This window comes from Podarcis pityusensis, assembly GCF_964106645.2.
Source record: "Podarcis pityusensis genome assembly, chromosome: 8".
Lineage (NCBI taxonomy): Eukaryota > Metazoa > Chordata > Lepidosauria > Squamata > Lacertidae > Podarcis > Podarcis pityusensis.
In genome coordinates this window covers 1,774,549-1,797,021 of record NC_138033.1, presented here as the reverse complement: position 1 = coordinate 1,797,021, position 22,473 = coordinate 1,774,549, and the positions used below count along the sequence as shown (strand labels likewise).

The 22,473-nt window shown below is 48.8% G+C and overlaps 1 protein-coding gene across 1 annotated transcript in view; it reads right to left on the bottom strand.

Moving 5' to 3' along the window:
* Positions 1-14,073, bottom strand: part of LOC308484440 (synaptosomal-associated protein 25-like) — a 33,535-nt gene extending 19,462 nt beyond the window's left edge. Inside the window, exon 1 of the mRNA XM_081019402.1 lies at positions 13,952-14,073. The gene's annotated coding sequence lies outside the window, so the exon portion shown is untranslated. The remainder of the gene's footprint in view (positions 1-13,951) is intronic.
* Between the last annotated feature and the right edge of the window lie 8,400 nt (positions 14,074-22,473).

Below are 22,473 nucleotides of genomic sequence, written 5' to 3'. Positions count from 1 at the left end.
CCCCTCCTCCGGGCTCCCTGTACTTCCGCGCGCCTCTACATTTGAACTTGGCGCGCGCGCCCAACCTCTAACTTTCCTTTTGACAGCTACGCTACTCCCTTCACTACTCCCCTCCCCTTCCGGGAGGGTGCCTTGCTCCGACCTCCCTCCCTTCTCCGCTGCCGGAGCTGCTTCCCCTGATACACTGGAAACTCCACCCCCTTCGCTGCACTCTGGTGGGGAGGCTGGTCCTGACGCCCAGCTGCCACTTTGGGATCCCCCGCTGGCCCCCTGTTCCTGACACGTCCCCCCTGGGGCTCCCCTGGCCTTGACCACTGGCGCCCCCTTCTGGGAATCCTCTGATTCGCTGGAAAGACTCATGGAATCTCTTGAGTCATTGTCATCCTCTTCCTCGCTGTCCTGGGATTCATCCCCATCGCTCTCCATCTCCTCCCTACCCTGTGCCTCTGTCCCTGAACCCCTGACACATACCTTCAGGCAAAAGCATTTCTTTCCTGTCAGGCCTTTGGTTCTTCATTACCTGCGGCCTCCTTTAGTGTGTACCCCGTTTTAATCCTGCTTTAGAAAAGACTATTGTCTCTTAGATTCCCCTGTGCTTTGTTTTACGATGGCTTTGATGTGTTTGCTTATTGCTGTAAGCCGCTTTGAGTTACCGTATTTTTTCATCGTATAAGACGATGTCTTTTGCTTTAAAACTTTAGTCAAAAATTGGAGGTGCTCTTATACACAAGTGGTTAATGTACAGGTTTTTTTAGAAAAACGACTACTTACCTTCCTACGGCTAGAAGACACCCCCCCCAAAAAAAAAGTCTGCAACTTTGGGCGATCTTGGGCGTTGGTGGGTTAATTTGGGGTTTAAAAAAATAGGGGTCGTCTTATACATGAGGGAGTCTTATACACACAAAAATACGGCACTTTTGTTTTTAAAAAGTGGTTAATAAGATTAATTAACAACAACAATAGACAATCCTGTTTCAACACTGTTCATTTGTTGTTGTTGTTTAGTCATTTAGTGGTGTCCACCTCTTCGTGACCCCCTGGACCAGAGCACGCCAGGCACTCCTGTCTTCCACTGCCTCCCGCAGTTTGATCAAACTCAGGCTGGTAGCTTCGAGACCACTGTCCCACCATCTCGTCCTCTGTCATCCCCTTCTCCTTGGGCCCTCCATCTTTCCCAACATCAGGGTCTTTTCCAGGGAGTCTCCTCTTCTCATGAGGTGGCCAAAGGATTGGAGCCCCAGCTTCAGGATCTGTCTTTCCAGTGAGCACTCCGGGCTGATTTCCTTCAGAATGGAGAGGTTGGATCTTCTTGCAGTCCATGGGACTCTCAAGAGTCTCCTCCAGCACCATAATTCAAAAGCATCAATTCTTCGGCAATCAGCCTTCTTTATGGTCCAGCTCTCACTTCCATACATCACTACTGGGAAAACCAGAGCTTTTAACACTGTTCATACCTGTGAACAATTGCTTCATTTCCAGTTTGTCTGTAACTTCCTGCTGAAGTCTGGTCCCTTTTTATACCACAAATGTTCAGGGGGCGGATGGGGGTGGTTGTCCTGATTTCGTTGAGGTTCAGTCTCCAGGTAGTGGCTGAGAGAAACTCCTCCCTGAAATCCTGCAGAGATGCTGCCAGCCAGTGTTGGCAATATTGCGCTGTATTACCAACCTTACTGTCTGCTTGTGAAACATGGACCACTTATAAACTCCATCTCCAACTCCTTGGAAGATTCCACAAATGGTGTCTCCAAAATTTTTTGCATATCACTTGGGAAGACGGGTGAACTAATACCAGTGTACTGGAAGAAGCAAAGATCACCAGTGTTGAAGCGATGATTCTTCAACACTAACTTTGTTGGACTGGTCATGTTGTGCGGATGCCTGATGATCGTCTTCCAGAGCAACTATTCTATTCCGAACTTAAGAATGGAAAGCATAATGCTGGTGGTCAACAAAAGAGGTTTAAAGACACTCTCAAGGCAAATCTTTAAAAATGAAGTATAAACACCAACAATTGGGAAACACTGGCCTGCGAGTGCTGCAGTTGGAGAACAGTCATTACCAAAGGTGTCCTGGGCTTTGAAGACACTCGAACTCAGGACACAAGGGAGAAACGTGCTAAGAGGAAGGCACGCTTGGCAAACCCTCACCGGGATCAACTCCCACCCGGAAACCAATGTCCCCCCTGTGGAAGGACGTGCGGATCCAGAATTAGCCTCCACAGTCACTTACGGACTCACTGTCAAAACCGTGTTCATGGAAGACAATTCTACTCAGCCACGAGGGATCGCCAAAGAAGGAGAAGAAGACATGGACAAATGGTCTGACTTGGTTTAAGGCAGTTTTCTATGTTCTAAGTGGGATGGGTGGGGCTGCCCTTGTGCCTTTACTTTCTGCACGAAAGCTAATTTCAAAAGACAATGGGTATGTTGGTGTGAGAATAGTACCAGGTCTAGTAGCCATCAGCCATCAAAGGCAATTAATCTAAACCCTACGGATCACCATTTAGTGTGAGGCTATGCAAAAATCTAGAAGGGGGTGTGCTCACTTTGCCAGGTGATGTTGGAGAAGGGCTTTCAAAAAGCATTTTTAGCAAGGTTTAGCGGCCTGTTCTTTTATTTATTCAATTAAGATTGCCAGTGAGTAGTGCGTTTCTAAAAGGATTTCAGGTGGCTCTCTCTTACGCATGGTAATAACTGTAACGAAGTTATCGCCCTTTTAAAAAATAAGGAAGTAGAAGGATTTGAGCCTTAATGCGTGCCTAGGACATCGGTTAATTGAATTAAGTGACTCCGTGTGAAGAACACTGGAAAAAGCTCACTTCTTGTCTGGGAGCTCCTTCTGACTCCCCAGAAAAGTGCCCTTGAATAGATGTGGATTATAACATTATTTTTTTTCATCCTGTGCAACTGGCAGGGCAATCGCAGCTAAAAGAATCATAGAGCTGGAAGGGTCCCAGAGTATAATAATAATAATAATAATAATAATAATAATAATAATAATAAATTTTATTTATACCCCGACTTAGGGCGGCCAACACCAGTAAAATTACAGTAAAAACATAATGGTGGGGCGGAACCCAAATTAAAATACAGGTTAAAATGCCATTTAAAATGCAGCCTCATTTTAAAAGTCAAAACCATAAGGGGAGGGAAACATAAGGGTCAGATTGAGTCCAGCCCAAAGGCCAGGCGGAACAGCTGTGTCTTGCAGGCCCTGCGGTTAGACTGGTCTCAACTAGGGCCAGGGCCTTTTCAGTACTGGCCCCGACTTGGTGGAACGCTCTGTCCCAAGAGACTAGGGCCCTGCGGGACTTGACATCTTTCCGCAAGGCCTGCAAGATGGAGCTGTTCTGCCTGACCTTTGGCCAAGGCACCGTCTGACCCCCTCTCTCCTTCTGTAATCCTCATAGAACTCTAGCCCAATGATTGCCATTAATTTGATTCTGAATTAATTTTAGAATGAATTGATTTTAGAATGCTGTGTTACTTTTATTGTTGTTAGCCGCTCTGAGCCTGGCTTCGGCTGGGGAGGGGGGGATATAAATTACAAAAAAATTATTATTATTATTATTAGTATAAAGGTAAAGGGTAAAGGGACCCCTGACCATTAGGTCCAGTTGTGGCCGACTCTGGGGTTGTGGCGCTCATCTCGCTTTATTGGCCGAGGGAGCCGGCGTCCAGCTTCCGGGTCATGTGGCCAGCATGACTAAGCCGCTTCTGGCGAACCAGAGCAGCGCACAGAAACGCCGTTTACCTTCCCGCCGGAGCGGTACCCATTTATCTACTTGCACTTTGACGTGCTTTCGAACTGCTAGGTTGGCAGGAGCAGGGACCGAGCAATGGGAGCTCACGCCGTCGTGGGGATTCGAACCGCCGACCTTCTGCTTGGCAAGTCCTAGGCTCAGTGGTTTAACCCACAGTGCCACCCGCGTCCCTTATTATTAGTATAAACACCGACAACTGGGAGTCACTGGCCTGTGAGTGCTCCAGTTGGAGAACAGTCATTACCAAAGGTGTCCTGGGCTTTGAAGACACTCGAACTCAGAACGCGAGGGAGAAACGTGCTCAGAGGAAGGCACGCTTGGCAAATCCACACCGTGATCAACTCCTGCCTGGAAACCAATGTCCCCCCTGTGGAAGGACGTGTGGATCCAGAATCGGCCTCCACTGTCACTTACGAACTCTCTGTTAAAACTGTGTTTATGGAAGACAATCTTACTCGGCTACGAGGGATCACAGAAGAAGAAGAAGAAAGCATCCTGTTCTCACCATGGCCAACCAAATGACAGTGGGAAACAGGATCCGAGCGCAAGAGCAACTCTCCTCTCCTGCAGTTTCCAGGGACTGGGATTCAGAAGCCCCGCTGCTTCCGACCACGGAGGCTGAGCCGAGCCATCAAGGGTTGAAAGCAGCCACTGACAGCTCTTTCCCCCATGGATTTGGCTGACCCTCCTTTAAAACCGTCCAAGTCAAGGGCCATCGCTGCCTCCTGTGGCAGGGAGTTCCGTAGTTCAACTCTGTGCTGTGTGAAGAAGGACTTGCTTTCATCTGCCCTGAATCTCCCAACGCTCAGCTTCACTGGATGTCCAGAAGTTCCAGTGTTAAGAGAGAGGGAGAATCATTTTTCCTTCTCTACTTTCTCTGTGTCATGAATCACTTCTATCTCAGTTGCTCCGTCCCGATTTGCTTGCCCAAAAACCTCACATGGAGGCCAGACTACAGCCTGGACTCAGTTAAAAAAACAACAGCATTTTGAATGCATTATAAACATGCAACACCAGGTGGCGCTGTAGAGCACAAAACTTTTCCATGTGATTTTACATAGCGCTTTTTTTCTTTGGTTGTAACCATTTAATTGATGACTTCTTTATAGCATTTTTTCCCCTGTGTGTAGATCCACCCCCGTCTTTACAGAGCATTCTTCCTGATTTGCCCACATGGAGGATAGATGACAAGGATCCCGATCTCCTTGCAGGGATGTTTGTACACCTTCGCATTCGTCGCTCGCTTGCCCCACACTTTTCAATGTGTCTCCCCATCACTTTCCTAAGTCCACCCCTTTAAAAAAAACAAAAAACTGTGCACACTTGAATTTCCTAGATACGCACTGACTCAAACCCCACCTGCAAAATGCTGGCCTTTGAAGCCGTGGCTCAGTTTCCCTTTCGTCAAGGATCTGCCTGCTGGTTAATGCCTCACGGCCGACTGAAAGCACGGCATCAGATTTGGCCAAAGCTATCCGGCATGACTCATCGGAGCCGTTCAGCTTTTCTTCGGTCCCTCTTCCACTGGGGGAGGGAGGAGGAGAGCAGGTCAGTTGCGGGGGGTGGAGAGCAAGAAGGATCTCAAACCCATTAGAGCCCAGAGCCTTCACAACCCATTAGGCAGGGAGGCCAAATGCCTGACAGTTTACAAGCGTCCTTCTCTGCCCCATCTCTCTCGTCGATATAACCTTTCAGATCTTCTTCTGGCATCGGAAAGTGGGAATAATGTTATTACTATAGATGCCCCTCCATCTCACAGTCCCCTGGGCTGCTGCAATTATGGAACAGGATGCCGGTCTCGCAACCAGCCCTGCTCCTCTGCCGCCCAGCGTGACGTACGGACAGAGCCCTCTGTTTTTGGCTGCACAAATCTTAAACTGGGAACCCATCCCTGGCTAGCAGTACAGGAAACTCACTGGTACTGTGATAGGAATTTTGAGGTCTTAGATATATGGTAATGTTCGTAAGCGTCCCAACCAAGCACGTACATAGATCAGCACAGGAAGACCGACCTGGAACCATTTTGATTCCTAAACTGAGCAAATGTTTTCTCTGCAAGGTCAAAGTGGGAAAGCTCCCCATGGTTCTCTTTCCTCACAAATCCTGTCTTAAGGGCACATTTAAGATATGAATAGGGTGTGAGCCTGTGACCTGGCTCAGGAACTAAGTATTTATCATTACAGAAGACTGGCCAGGCTCACCAGGGTATCCAATCAAGTGAGCATTAACAGGTAACCTGGCAAACAGGAGATAAACAATGCACTCAGATTTCTGTTGTAGACCGCCCTTTCTGTGATGTATGTATGATGTATCTGGGGGTGGTCTTGATCTACAGGGTGGCAATTTCAAAAGTCTTTATAAGGCCTTGGGCGCCATTGTTCTAGGTTCCTCCTCCTTCCCTGCAGGTGAGGGGAGCACCCTGTTGCAACAGATCAATAAAGATCAGGCTTACTAGCTGCTTTGCTTTTCAATATTCTCTGGTTGGCCTTTGTTATTTTCTCCTACCAATAGGGAACCTATGTAAGGACTCTGTATGGGCTCTTGGGTACCCCATAAGGGAAAAGGAGCAGTTTTTGTTTACAACAGTACCAAGCCCCTGAAGGACCAGGTGTGCAGCCTGGGAGTCATTTTGGACTCACAGCTGTCCATGGAGGCACAGGTCCATTCTGTGTCCAGGGCAGATGTTTATCAGCTCCATCTGGTACGCAGGATGAGACCGTACCTGCCCACAGACTATCTCGCCAGAGTGGTGCATGCTCTGGTTATCTCCCGCTTGGACCACTGCAATGCGCTCTACATGGGGCTCCCTTTGAAGGTGACCCGGAAACTACAACTAATCCAGAATGCGGCAGCTAGACTGGGGACTGGGAGCGGCCGCTGAGACCCCATAACACCAGTCCTGAAAGACCTACATTGGCTCCCAGTACGTTTCCGAGCACAATTCAAAGTGTTGGTGCTGACCTTTAAAGCCCTAAACTGCCTCGGTCCAGTATACCTGAAGGAGCGTCCCCACCCCCATCGTTCTGCCCGGACACTGAGGTCCAGTTCCGAGGGCCTTCTGGCGGTTCCCTCACTGCGAGAAGCCAGGTTACAGGGAACCAGGCAGAGGGCCTTCTCGGTGGTGGCACCCGCCCTGTGGATCACTCTCCCACCAGATGTCAAGGAAATAAACAACTACCTGACAGTTAGAAGACATCTGAAGGCAGCCCTGTTTAGGGAAGCTTTTAATGTTTAATAGGTTATTGTATTTTAGTGTTTTGTTGGAAACTGCCCAGAGTGGCTGGGGGGACCCAGCCAGATGGGTGGGGTATAAATAATAAATTATTATTATTATTATTATTATTATTATTAGTCAGATCATTGGGTCCACCCGGCTCAGTACTGTATACACTGGCCAGCAGCAGGGTTTGGGACGAGGCTTCTCTCCCAGAGACGCTGTCGAGGATTGCACTTGGACCTTCTGCATGCTCTCTCGCTGACCCACAGCCCTTCCTCGACTTGTTTCCTCTGCTTCTGCTACATGACCTGGTCTGACCCTGCTGCTAAGTGGTTTCTTTTGTGGTCCAGCCAATCTCCCTCTGGAACAGAGATGGGCAGCTGCACGCAGGCAAAGTGCCCGTCAAACGTCCCTAAGGACACGGGTTCGAGACCCGCTGCCAACTAGAGCGTCAGCGCATCGGTGCAAACGCAAATCTCCTTTCTACGAGGTACCTAAGCGCCTCCATCCTGCGTGGTTCAGTCGTCCAGGAGGGCCCCTTTCCTTAATGAGCAGAGCAGTCTTGTAACTGCCAGTGACAAAGGGCTCCCTTTTATCAAGCGCTAATTGGCGGAAGACTTTGCAAGCAGCCACTTAATGCATCCGTTCCCTAATGGCCCCTAGCTGAAATTAAAAGGCAAGTGAAGAGATCCAAGGAAGATTTATCCAGGCAATTACAAGCTTTGTTGTTCGCGGAGGGCAAGGCTACGCATGGCCGCTAACCAAATGGCTGTGCGGCACCTCTGTTGCTGGAAACGGCAGGAGGGGGAGAGTGCCGCTCTTGCGTTCGAATCCTGCCTGCCACTTTCCCCTCGGGGCATCTGACAGGCCACTGTGAGAACAGGGTGTTGGACTAGACAGGCCACTGACCGGTTCCAGCAGCCAGAGTCTTCTCATGTTCTAACTGAACCTCCAGCTCCAAAGGCAGTCTATCTAGGTTCCTAGGTTCATAGGGCTATTTGGTCACGGTAAGAACAGGCTTTTAATAATAATAATAATAATAATAATAATAATAATAATAATTTATACCCCGCCCTCCCCGGCCAGGGCCGGGCTCAGGGCGGCTAACACCAGTAAAATTACAGTAAAATCATAATAGGGGGAAAAAACCAATTTTAAATACAGGTTAAAATGCAATTTTAAATGCAGCCTCATTTTAAAAGTAGCCCATAGATCATAAGGGGAGGGAAACATAAGGGTCAGACTGAGTCCAAACGAAAGGCCAGGCAGAACAGCTCTGTCTTGCAGGCCCTGCAGAAGATGTCAAGTCCCGCAGGGCCCTGGTCTCTTGGGACAGAGCGTTCCACCAAGTCGGGGCCAGTGCTGAAAAGGCCCTGGCCCTAGTTGAGACCAACCTAACCACCTTGCGGCTTGGGACCTCCAAAGTGTTGTCATTTGTGGACCTTAAGGTCCTCCGCAGGGCATACCAGGAGAGGCGGTCCCGTAGGTACGTGGGTCCTAGACTAGATGGGTTGCTGGCTGATCCAGCAGGGCTCAGAAGAAGGGTTAGAACGTGGTGCTGATAATGCCAAGGTTGCAGGTTCGAACCTGTATGGTCCAGCTGCATTGCAGGGGGTTGGACTAGATGACCCTCAGGGTCCCAACTCTACGATTGCATCATTCTTTTCCCATTGGCCTACATAGATCATGCTGCCAAGCTACAAGGGGAATTGCCCTGCTTCCCCCAAATTTCTAAACCAGGACCACAGCTCAGCGCAGGAGCAGCTGAGTTGCACACAGAAGGTCACAAGGTTTTTCCTAGCATCTCGAAGAGAACCGTGCCTAAAATCCTGGAGAGCTGCTGCCAGTCAGTGTAGGCAACCCTGCGCTAGATGGACTCAGCATAAATAGGGCAGCTTCCTTTCTAAGCACGGCGAGGGTCTGCTCATGGCTTTGCAAGCTTCCAGTCGGCTGAGCGGCTTCTGCGTTTGCCTTCCATTGCAGCCACAGCCCAGGAAAAAAATAACAATAACAGAACTCTAAGAGGTGACTGAGACAAGGAAGGTGAGCCTGCAAGGTTTACACCACGATTTCTAAAGGATGAGGTCCCTCCAAAACATTTAGGAGTGCCAGTGAATCGGTATGTGGGGAGCCCAGAGATTTCCCCCCTCTCCAATTCCTTGCAATATGTCACAGCGAAGGGGATTCCCGGGTAGAATTTGTGGACCGCAAGCTACCACATGCTTAAAAGAGCAAAATATCTTGGGCAAGTCATGGTTACTGCCATCCCAGAAGGGTATTCCTTCCAATATACCTGAAGGAGCGTCTCCACCCCCATCGTTCAGCCCGGACCCTGAGGTCCAGCTCCGAGGGCCTTCTGGCAGTTCCCTCGCTGCAAGAAGCGAGGTTACAGGGAATCAGGCAGAGGGCCTTCTCGGTGGTGGCGCCCGCCCTATAGAACGCCCTCCCACCAGATGTCAAAGATAAAAACAACTACCAGACTTTTAGAAGACATCTGAAGGCAGCCATTTAGGGAAGCTTTTAAAGTTTCATAGGTTATTGTATTTTAGTGTTTTGTTGGAAGCCGCCCAGAGCGGCTGGGGAAACCCAGCCAGATAGGTGGGTATAAATAATAAATTATTTCTATTATTATTATTAATCCTAACAATGGCAATTGCTTCTCATTCATTACGATGCTGATAGCTCACTTTTCCTCTACAAGCTCAGCGGGGCACCTGTGATTCTCGCTCTTCCCATTTCTAGCCTCACAACAGTCCTGCGAGGTAGTTTAGGCTGAGAGACAGCGAGTCACCCAAGATCGCCCAGTGAGCTTCATAGCTGAGTGGAGATTTGAACTCTGGTCTCCTAGTCCAACACTCCAACCATCAAAGGTAAAAAAGGTAAAGGACCCCTGGACAGTTAAGTCCAGTCAAAGGCGACTGTGGGGTTGCGGGGCTCATCTCGCTTTCAGGCCAAGGGAGCCGGCGTTTGTCCGCAAACAGTTTTCCGGGTCATGTGTCCAGCAGGACTAAACCGCTTCTGGAGCAACGGGACACTGTGACAGAAACCAGAGCAGCGCATGGTAACGCTGTTTACCTTCCCGCTGCAGTGGTACCTATTTATCTACTTGCACTGGTGTGCTTTCGAACTGCTAGGTTGGCAGGAGCTGGGACAGAGGTATCTCAAGCTATGGACTCATAGGTATCTCAAGCCATTTGCACATGTTGCCGTACAACCAGTTCATGCAGAATGTGGGCACCCTATATATAGAAAGGAGCAAACCAGGGATATTTGAGGGAGCAGGCTAGCAGGCGGGGCCCATGACGTACATCACAGGAGCCTAAAGGTAAAGGTAAAGGGACCCCTGACCATTAGGTCCAGTCGTGGCCGACTCTGGGGTTGCGGCGCTCATCTCGCTTTACTGGCCGAGGGAGCCGGCGTACAGCTTCCGGGTCATGTGGGCAGCAGGACTAAGCTGCTTCTGGCGAACCAGAGCAGCGCATGGAAACGCCGTTTACCTTCCCACCAGAGCGGTACCTATTTATCTACTTGCACTTTGACGTGCTTTCAAACTGCTAGGTTGGCAGGAGCTGGGACCGAACGACGGGAGCTCACCCCATCACGGGGATTCAAACCACCGACCTTCTGATCGGCAAGCCCAAGAGGCTCAGGGGTTTAGACCACAGCGCCACATTACCCCACACTAGTCAGATCATGGTCACAAACAGAATCAACTCCCCGATTCTTTCAAAACCAAGGAGAAGGGGGGCACTCAGCCCTCCACACGCACCTGTTTTGCAGAGCTTTGACACCAGCCTCCAACTCTATTGCTGCCTCTCAAATGAAAAACACAGATTTGCCACCGTTACATTTTTCACACAGCCAACGAACCCTTCCAAAAAAAGACCAGGCTAGCCACCCTCCCACTTCACAATCTCAGTGCTGCAAAACAGCTTTGTGCCAGTCTCAATTCCTTCGTGAGTTTTCTGAAATGTTTCTTGCGGCAGTGACGGTAAACACAATGCCCTTGCAAGAGGTGATGTGCTCAAGAAACCCTGGTGCTCCGAGAGCTCCCTCCATCTGTCTCCAGATGCACTTTGCAAGAGGTCAGCTGCAAGCCGTGTAAAATCAGAGTTTGTAAACAGAACCAAGCAGCAGAAAAGGGTTTACAGGTCTGCATTTCAAAATCTCTGGGTATTCTGGGAATCTTTAGGTGGAAGGGAAAACATATGGGGACTTCTGTGGATGGTGACATCAGCCACAAAATTAAAAGATGCCTGCTTCTTGGGAGAAAAGCAATGACAAACCTAGACAGCATCTTAAAAAGTAGAGACATCACCTTGCCAACAAAGGTCCGTATAGTTCAAGCTCTGGTTTTCCCAGTAGTGATGTATGGAAGTGAGAGCTGGACCATCAAGAAGGCTGATCGCCAAAGAATGGATACTTTTGAATTCTGGTGCTGGAGGAGACTCTTGAGAGTCCCATGGACTGCAAGAAGATCAAACCTCTCCATTCTGAAGGAAATCAGCCCGGAGTGCTCACGGGAAGGACAGATCCTGAAGCTGAGGCTCCAAGACTTTGGCCACCTCCTGAGAAGAGAAGACTCCCTGGAAAAGACCCTGATGTTGGGAAAGATGGAGGGCACAAGGAGAAGGGGACGACAGAGGATGAGATGGCTGGACAGTGTTCTCGAAGCTACCAGCATGAGTTTGACCAAACTGCGGGAGGCAGTGGAAGACAGGAGTGCCTGGCATGCTGTGGTCCAAGGGGTCATGAAGAGGTGGACACCACTAAACGACTAAACAACAACAGACTGTCACTATTTTCCAAGTGGGATTCAATCAAATACCAGCAAATTCAAGTTGCACAATTAAGGCGGAACTGATGCTCTTTGAACAAGCTCATTTACAAAACAAAACAAAACTCAAACATTTTGCAGGAAGGTAAGTGATGGTGAAAATGCTCTGGAAAGCGTGGAATGGCAATACTTCAACAGAGACATGGTGCCCAGACCAAGGGAAGTAATAGTCTTGCTCTATTCTGTCCTGGTCAGACCACACCTGGAGTCCTGTGTCCTGCTCTGGGCACCACAATTTAGGAAGGATATCGACAAGCTGGAAGGTGTGCAGAGGAGGGTGAGGAAGATGATCAAGCCTGATGAGGAACAGTCGAGGGAGTTGCATATCCAGCCTGGAGGTGACAAGACAGCCATCTTCAAACGCCTGAATATCTGACACATGGGAGATGGAGCAAGCTTCTTTTCCGCTGCTCCAGATGGGAGGAGATTCCGACTAAACATTAGGAAGGACTTTTTGACGGTAAGAGCTGTTCAGCCGTGGAACAGACTCTCTCTTGGAGGTTGTAGAGCACAAGTTGGTCAGGGATTCCTTAGCTGTCATTCCTGCACATCAGGGGGTTGGACTAGATAATCCCTGGCGCCCCTTCCAACGCTACAGTTCTATCGTTCTAGCGGATTGACACCATGTTGTGTAGCCTACTTGCAAACAAATCAAAACAAATGCGCGACAAGCAGATGGTGCCCCTTAACCTCCCTGTAAATTTGGAGTAAGAAAATCGAGATGAACGCTCCACAGTTTGTCTGGGAGTGACCTGCCTCTCCTGCGACTAGATGAGAGAGGGGAAAGATGGAAACTTATAGCTCAGAATCAGCCCACAGTTGCTGGGCCTTTATATACTGCTGTGATATATTATTAGGATGCAGCAGTACATATCCCTCCCTCAGGCAACACTCTGGAGCAAGGGAAAGGGTGAGTCTGTACACTTCAAACGGCTGGAGCTTGCAAGAGAACCCAGCAGTCCTAACTTGGGTTGCAGAGAGAGAGACAGGGTGGTGCATTGGTTAGAGCAGGCAAAGGCAAACTCGGCCCTCCAGATGTTTTGGGACCAGAGCTCCCATGATCCCTAGCTAACAGGACCAGTGGTCAGGGATGATGGGAATTGTAGTCCAAAACATCTGGAGGGCCAAGTTTGCCTATGCCTGGGTTAGAGTATCAGAGGCTTGGGTTCAAATCTCCTCTCAGGCACAAAGCTCACTGGGGGCCCTTGGGCCATTCACTGCATCTCTCGGCCTAGCCTACCTCACAGGGTTATTGTGGAGATTAAATGGGGAGGGGGAGAAAACCACGTACGCACCTCGGGCTTCCTCAGAGAAATGAATAGACGAACATTGATAAACAGCAGATTAACTCAGGCAACTTCACGATTCCCCTTTCCTGCGGTCATTTCAAAACCATCCACACCACTCCCTGCATTTCAGGGGGTTGGACTAGATGACCCTTGGTAGTCCCTTTCAACTCTATGATTCTGCTCCAGCCTCCAGCCCCCTCAGCTTGGACCCTCAGAAGCACCTGTTCCCCGATCACTCGTATCCAGAATTAATCCCAGGGAAACCTCTAGAGACCTGCTCCAGATCCCCGCATCTGACACAAAACACACCCCTCCTCCTCGCAACCCACCATCCATTCAGCCCCCGAATCTCCCTCTAGACTCCCCCTCTATTCCATTTCAGATCCAAGGCGCCCCTCTCCCCTCCCCAAGGCGCACGACGCACAATCCGCCTCTTTTATAACGTGGGAGAACCATCAAGAACTTTGCCCGTTCGCTCGCAGTTCCCGACAGAAGGAAATAAACAACAGGTTGGTGGCTCGGAGGAGGAGATTTTTGGCAACTCCCTGACGCATCGCAGAAACGGCTTCGGGATGCGCGCAGACCGGCGCAAAACGAAACGAAATAAAAGACTGAAGTTTGTTAAAGGCTGGAACGAAAATGGCCAAAAGGCCAGCGCTGTTGCAAGACCACAATTCCTAAGGAAGGATGCGCCGCCTTTGAAGTTTACCTGCTCATTTTCGCTCTCAAATCAAACAGTAATTTTTCCAAAAATTCTTCTTTTAATGAAGACTCACTTTCTTGAGCTTCCCAGCGCCCCCCAGAGCGCAACAGCTCCCCCCTCCCGCCCCCAAATCTTTTTTTACCTGTTTCTCCTCCTGTCCCAGACTCCTGCCTCCCAGTCCTCCCTCATCAGCAACAAGCCCAGCGCTCAGGATGGAGAGGATGGAGCCCCGCCCTCTCCGCCTGGGGCTGCGGACCCCCCCCCACTGCCCCGCCTCTGGAGCCACCCAATTGGGCGGGGAGCCTTGAAAGGCAGCCGGGGGAGGCCTCTGGTTGGCTGCCGGGCTGGGGAAAGGGACAGGGCGGGGCCGGGAAAGCCTTGGGCTGGTACCCGCCCGCCTCTCCTTTCCCCCAGGGGATGCTGTTGCCAGGGGCAACCTGACGTGAGCCAGGGGAGGATGGAGAGAGCAACTTGGCACAACTCTGCGTCTGCCAGAATGAACTTCCATCCCCAGGGGAGTTTGGGTTCAGGCTGGGCATCTAGGCAACTCTGAGCGGAGTGCAGTGTTAGTCAACGCAGGGCAAGGCTGGCACCGCCGCGTGGTGGGCAGTCGGAGCATCGTGGCAGCCGGGCTGCCTCAGGCAAGGCTGGGTGACATCCTGGGCATCTTTGATAACCTGGCATGGTAACCCAGGCAACTTGGACCTCTCTTTGTAACCTGGGCAACTGGAGCGTCTTGGTAACCCGGCAACTTGGATGTCTTAGTAACCTGGGCAACTGGGGGCAAAATGAAGATTGAAAATCTTAGGGCTTTGGGTCATGCCTTGGGAAGAAGGGGGGGCAATCAAAGGCCTTGCTGTGTACCCAAATGCTTATCCGAGGGAGATCTCAGAAACAGACTTGGAACCTCTTACTCATGGGTAGGCAACCAAAGGCTCAGGGGCCGGATGCAGCCCAATCGCCTTCTCAATCCGGCCCCCGGACGGTCCGGGAATCAGCGTGTTTTTACATGAGCAGAATGTGTCTTTTTATTTAACATGCATCTCTGGGTTATTTGTGGGGCCTGCCTGATGCTTTTACATGAGTAGAAGGTGTGCTTTTATTAAAAATGCATCTCTGGGTTATTTGTGGGGCATAGGAATTAGTTCATTATTTTTCTCCAAAATATAGTCCAGCCCACCACATGGTCTGAGGGACGGTGGACCAGCCCACGGCTGAAAAAGGTTGCTGACCCCGCTCTTAAGAGTTGTGGGCACTGAGAGAGATCAAAAGGCCATTCATGTTAACCTTTTTGTCTGTCAGGCTAGTCGTACACCTGCCTTCCCTTCCCGCTTCTGAAATTGTTTCCTTTTGCACAACCTAGACCACACTGTGTTTGCAAGGCAGAGGAAAGCCACGCATGGCAAAACGGTAACATCAGATATATAGCCAACTCAAGGAAGTAAGACCAGCCACATTGGGCAAGATACACCCTCTAGGGATCCCTCCCCTCTCTCCATGGGTCAGTTTTTGATCTTAGGTCTGGCTTGGACGGAAAGGAAAACTCTCATTGTCAAAACCTTGCTATAAAAATATTATTTAATGATTCATTGGCCCATGTAAAGGCTCTTTCATGGTCTCTCTGTTTCTCCTTCCCCCCACCAAATACAGTGGTAACTCGGGTTAGGTACTTAATTTGTTCCGGAGGTCAATTCTTAACCTGAAACTGTTCTTAACCTGAAGCACCAGCCTCCCGCTGCCACTGCGCCGCCACTGCACAAATTTCTGTTCTCATCCTGAAGCAAAGTTCTTAACCAGAGGTACTATTTCTGGGTTAACAGAGTATGCAACCTGAAGCGTATGTAACCTGAAGCGTATGTAACCCGAGGTACCACTGTATATCTATCTCTTGCAGAAGGAGCCTGGTCAAATTCACTGTGTTGTGTTCTAGGGTCACACTAGGCGACAATGTTGAGAGATTTAGGCTTGTATCTCCCATCTTTATATATTTCTGTTTACAACAGTTGTGGGCATTCTGAGTCTCTTCCACACAGCTTGTTTATTGCGCATGCATCATGATTTGTTTGTAGGGAGGTCAGAGCATGTTTTACCAAGTATACCTGAAGGAGCGTCTCCACCTCCATCGTCCATCTCGGACACTGAGGTCCAGCGCTGAGGGCCTTCTGGCCCTTCCCTCACTGCAATAAGCCAAGTTACAGGGAACCAGGCAGAGGGCCTTCTCAGTGGTGGCGCCCGCCCTGTGGAACGCCCTCCCATCAGATGTCAAGGAAGTAAACAACTACCTGACATTTAGAAGACATCTGAAGGCAGCCCTGTTCAGGGAAGCTTTTAATGTTTAATGCTATACAGTCACACCTCAGGTTACAGCTGCTTCAGGTTGCGTATTTTCAGGTTGTGGACCGCCGAAACCCAGAAGTACCGGAACAGGTTACTTCTGGGTTTTGGCAGTCGCGCATGCACAGAAGTGCTAAATTATGCTTTGCGCATGCGCAGAAGCACAGAATTGCAACCTGTTCGTGCGCAGACGCGGGTTGCAAACGTGCATCCCGCACGGATCACATTCGCAACCCGAGCGTCTACTGTTTTGTGTTTTTAATATTCTGTTGGAAGCCGCCCAGAGTGGCTGGGGAAACCCAGCCAGATGGGCGGGATATAAATAATAAATTGTTGTTGTTGTTGTTGTTGTTGACTTCACCCCCCAAGGCACACCCCTTCCATTGTCTCCCAGGACAGATGGATGCCAGCCAACACAGGTTGTGGCTATTGCCTGTTGCTTAGACACCATGATAAATATTGCTGGGGAGGAGTTGATGGTTGTGGTCCCCATTTCCACCGGTGACTCGGGGAAATATAGCTGTGAGGTCCTGGAAGCCAAATTTAGCTTGCTAGGAAGGATGCACTTACATTTTTAAGTGTTGATATACATTTTTCAGGGCACTTCCCTGTCATTCTCCTGGTTTGGGCGGCAGGAGTGTAGTGCGTTTGTGACACAGGAGTGCCAAATGAATTTCAATTGCATTGCCTGATTTTGCAGGTATACAATCCCATCCAGAAATAGTGATGGTCTGGGAGCGCTCCTGGAACTGAATTGACGCTGCTGTACAAATAACTCCTTCCCTCATACTGTTTCCCAGATATATCCCCCCATCCTTCAGGCGCTGTTCGCCTCATTAGGAAAAAGCAAAAATATTGGTGCGTCTCCATATGGGAAACACCACCGTATAGCCGACCCGAGAGCTGTTTGACAAATTCAGCCTGAGATCTGTTTGACAAACAACCCGCTTAGATCAAATTCCGGAGGTGTCGCTGTGTTGACAGTTGCTGCCGCCGCAGACGAAAAAAGCACACCTTGTGACAGCTTAAAGACTCACCAATTTCTCGAAGCAGAGGCCACAGACTGCTTTGTCAGGCGCATGACAAAGGATTTGTGTCGCCTAGATGAGGACAACAAATTGTGCACCTGTCGGGAGTCGGATCTAATCCGCTGCTGCTTCTGCCACAACAAATCAGTCAAATCACTGAAACGCAGGTGGCCAACCTGGTGCCCTCCAGATGTTTTGGGGCTCCATCCGATGCCTCTCTTGTCCCTTTTTTGGCACCTGCTGAAGACGCTCCTCTTTCAACAACCCTTCTAAAAGTTGACATCTGTCTAGGATTCAAGTTGAATCCTTTTTTTAAGCTATTACCTGTTTTTAACATACATTTTCTACCATTTGTTTTTATTTATTTTTCAGACAGAAGGAGAATCACAGCATCATAGAATTGTGGAGATAGAAGGGATTCCTGGAGTCATCTTGTCCAGGGGTTTGGCCAACTTCCAAGAGACTGTGATCTACTCACAGAGTAAAAAACTGGCAGTGATCTACCCCCTTTTTGGGGGTTCATGTCATATTAGGGGTGCAGGGCAAAAATGTTGAGTTTTTTTTAGGGGAGCCAAAGTTTTTTAGCTTCTTTGGGGGGAGCCACTGATCTACCAGTGATCTACCACAGACGTTCAGTGATCTACCAGTAGATCACGATCTACCTGTTGGACATGCCTGATAGTCCAACCACCCTGTGAATTCAGGTATCTCCATGCATGACAGGTGGCGATCCATCTGTTTTAAAACATTCAATGACAGACAGTCCACCACCTTCTGAGGGAATCCATTCACCTCAGTCTTCAGAAATATTGCTTCCATGCAAACAAACAGCCCCGTCTCCCCTGCTGGTGAGGTACCGAGTTAATTTTAATTTAAAAAAAATTAAAATAACATTGTTTCTCTCATCAAACAAAGGTTTCGTTCCACAGGTCTCTGTGCCTTGCCAGTGGTCTGTAGCCGCATTGGCCTGATGTTGCCTAGGCAATAAAATTATACCAAGTCAAATAAAAAGTATTGAGTTCCTTGCCTGTCCTTTTCTTGCCGATATGAGTTATTAGTTCATCCGTCAAGATCAAGTGCCAAAGCTTGCGAAAGCAAGGCCTCAAAGAGGACCAAATTCAGCGTCCTCCAAAAAGCGTAAGTCCAATCACAGAACGGCAACCCCATTCAAAGATTGAACTGGACGAGATGTTCTTCAGTAGGTCTTGAGTTGGAAGCACAAAGCCGTATGCATAGATCAATCACAGGAAGGCAAATCAAAGCCACCACCCTGGTGAGAATAACGCAAGACCTATTGAAGAACATCTCATCCAGTTCAATCTTTGAAAAACAGCTTTGAAAAACTTTTTCATATTCTCCAGTGTGCTAGCCTTGCCGTTGTGGCGGCACGGGGTTGCCATTCTGTGATAGGAGTTACGCTACTTGTTGAACGGTTCATTTATCCAGTCTGTATAACATTTATTGCACATGTAACTTGTTAAGATACAGTTGTACATTTATCTAGTCCATGTTTACAGTACAGTCGTACCTCAGGTTAAGTACTTAATTCATTCCGGAGGTCCGTTCTTAACCTGAAGCACCACTTTAGCTAATGGGGCCTCCTGCTGCCACCGTGCCGCCGGAGCACGATTTCTGTTCTCATCCTGAAGCAACATTATTAACCCGAGATACTATTTCTGGGTTAGCGGAGTCTGTAACCTGAAGCGTATGTAACCCGAGGTACCACTGTATCTCCAGGCTTTGTTTTGCACAAGGCACCTTAGTATGTTTGTTGCTTGAATGGTTACAAGTCTATCTCTATTCTAGTTATTATTCTAGTAAATTTGGTTTTATACTTATAAGCCAGTTTGTGGTGGTGTTGTTTTGTTGCATTATTATTACTGTCACCACATTTGATACTTGGTGTATATACTATGAATATACATTGCCTTAGGAGATAACAGAAATGTATATTAAGGGGCGCAATCTGTTGGGCGCAGACTTTGGAGTCTATTCCTCTGTGCCTATTTTGCTGGCTTGCAAAATAAAGCCCTTTGTTTTACTCATTTGCTGCGTGAGTTTTTTATCAGCCCCGAACGTTGATTTTTGCAATAAAGTTTAGTAATAAAGCCTGCTTCATGGAACACTTTTAACCAGATGGAGGGCCCTTGAGGGTTAAACCACCTGAGGATGGGTGTTGGGTTTGAATAACAGCAAATTACAAGATTGTTTAGTTGAGATTCCTGCATTGCAGTGGGTTGGACTAGATGACCCTCGGGTCCCTTTCCAGCTCTACGGTTCTGTAACCCTACGAAGCCGTATTGCTACAATTCCTCCAGCAAAGCTTTGTAGTTGGCATTGTTAAATTTATTTAATATTACCAGGTGCATTTACCAAGGATGTGCGACTTTTCGGTTGTTCTCCCAGATCCTTGCGGATGTGGACTTCAAGGGAGCCTTGACCCAGATTGTGTTCCATTCAGTACCTCCCAAAGACTCACCTAGATCCTTTTTCCTAACGAGTTTTTAGCCTTTCAAGATGAGCTAACGAGATACAATGGTTAAGGCTTTTCAGAGCTAGAAAATGAAGCCTTTGCCCAGCGGGTTGGAGGTTTGCTCCACAGGAGTCAATGGACAGGTTTGCTTGCAACGATGGCTTATAAAATGTACAATTTGGTGCATCGCAAGCCAATTATAATTTAGGTTTCCAAGTTTCTGCCGTATCTCTGGGGTTGCCAGCTGCTATTAAAATCTCAAAACTTGCATAAACCAACTTGTTCCCATTTCCCCCAAAGTCTGAATAGCACCAGCTTTGCAAAAGGAGGGTGAAATATTGAGGGTGCCGTGGATGGCATTGCAAAGAATGAGTTTATTTGCCTATATAGGGGTTATGGTATATATGTTATGATCAGTGCCAGATTTACATTTAAGTTAAACAAGCTCTAGCATAGGGCCCCAAGATTGGGGCCCCCCAAAAAAATTAAAGGGGAAAAAACTGGATGCATATTTCCAAAATATAAGATAGAAGACGAATAAAATAAAACCTACATACAGCAACAGTGTTTTGTGTTGTGTAGGCTCCTATTTTGTGATGTGCAAATGGCTTTAGATACTTATGAGGTCCATAAATTACCATCTAGCATATATTCAACACAAAAAACAGCAACCATTTGTTGTTGAGAAAGGACAGCTGGACATAGAAAGGGCTCCATTACCTTCAGGAGCTGAGGGCCACATCAAACCTTAATCCGGCCCTGGCCCTGAGGCTAAGCAATGAGGAACACTGAAAAACGATGTTGCTTCGGCTTGAAGAAAAACGTTGTGGGCAAACATATCAGATGACACAGCGATTCTTCCAAAACAGCTCTTTATTTGTAAGCTGGAACAGAACTGAGCTGAGGAGCTCAGTCAGCCTGCTTATATAGAGCTCCACTAGAATGCAACAGTAACCATTTCCTGTAACTAGCCAATCACTGAACGTCACTTTCGATCCTTCATTTGCATAACTATCTACAGTATCCCCCTGCTGGCCCAGGGTGAGAACTTCAGTACATAACAAAAAAGGTATGCAGGTTCTGTTACATATAATGGAACTTTGAGGAAAATGCAACTTAAGAAGATATTGGAGTGCTCTGGGTCGTTTGGCCCTGCTGCTGTGTGCACAGAAAATAGTAGAGCCAGCTGAAGGGCAACACATGGAGATCTGCGTTGATCGTTACCATGCCTCTTCAATTATTATCACTGTATAATTATTAAATGGTTGTATAATCTTAGAAGGGGGCCTGGCTGTGAGGGGATGGGGTTGCAACTACCACGAAGAGACCCTAAACTTCTGAATTTGACCAGACACCACCGTATGTCCAGAACCCTAAGAGACCAGGGTTCGAATCGCCACCCAGTCATGAAGTTCGCAGGGTGACCTTGGGGGCCAGTCTCTGCCTCTCACCCTGGCCTACCTCACAGGGTGGTTGTGAAGATTAAATGAGGAGGGGGTATATATGCCGCCACAAGACCCTTGGAGTAAACGGTGGGATAGAAATGCTATCCTGAAATCAATGTGAAACACACCTTGGCATAATTAATAATAATAATAATAATAATAATAATAATAATAATACCCCGCCCATCTGGCTGGGCTTCCCCAGCCACTCTGGGCGGCTTCCAACAAAATATTAAAATACAGTAATGCATCAAACATTAAAAGCTTCCCTAAAGAGGGCTGCCTTCAGATGTCTTCTAAAAGTCTAGTAGTTGTTCTTCTCTTTGACATCTGGTGGGAGGGCGTTCCACAGGGCGGGTGCCACCACCGAGAAGGCCCTCTGCCTGGTTTCCTGTAACTTAGCTTCTCGCAGTGAGGGAACCGCCAGAAGGCCCTCGGAGCTGGACCTCAGTGTCTGGGCAGAACGATGGAGGTGGAGACGCTCTTTCAGGTATACTGGACCGAGGCCGTTTAGGGCTTGAAAGGTCAGCACCAACACTTTGAATTGTGCTTGGAAATGTACTGGGAGCCAATGCAGATCTCTCAGGACCGATATTATGTGGTCTCGGCGGCTGCTCCCAGTCCCCAGTCTAGCTGCCGCATTCTGGATTAGTTGCAGTTTCCGGGTCACCTTCAAAGGTAGCCCCACATAGAGCGCATTGCAGTAGTCCAAGCAGGAGATAACCAGAGCATGCACCACTCTGGCCAGACAGTCCACGGGCAGGGAGGGTCTCAGCCTGCGTACCAGATGGAGCTGGTAAACAGCTGCCCTGGACACAGAATGGACCTGTGCCTTCATGGACAGCTGTGAGTCCAGAATGACTCCCAGGCTGCGCACCTGGTCCTTCAGGGGCACAGTTGCCCCATTCAGGACCAGGGAGTCCTCCACACCCGCCCTCCCCCTGTCCCCCAAAAACAGCACTTCTGTCTTGTCAGGATTCAACCTCAATCTGTTAAGAGTGTTATCTGTTAATGTGATCATTTTTGGCATCTCACGATGGGCGTTTGGACAGGACACCTGCTGCTTCTGTGCTTGCGGTGGGGGATATGGCCAGGTGTGAACACGTTAACACTCAGGCTTTTAGCTGCAGGTACGATCCACTGTCCTCTGGAGAAAACTCTGCGCCAGGGGATGCTGGCAGCGGAGGCAGAAGGCCCTGGCGGAGAAAAGGATGGTCCCTGTTATGCAACTTTTATCGCTGCTGTTGGAAAACAGAGTGGGTGTCAGGGAGAGACACAGGCAGCTGGCACATTTGGAGACAGAGCCCGACACAGGGTGGCAGCGAAACTGAAAGGCTCCTCTCTCTCTCTGATCCAAAGGAGAGACAACCCTCCCCGCTTTCAG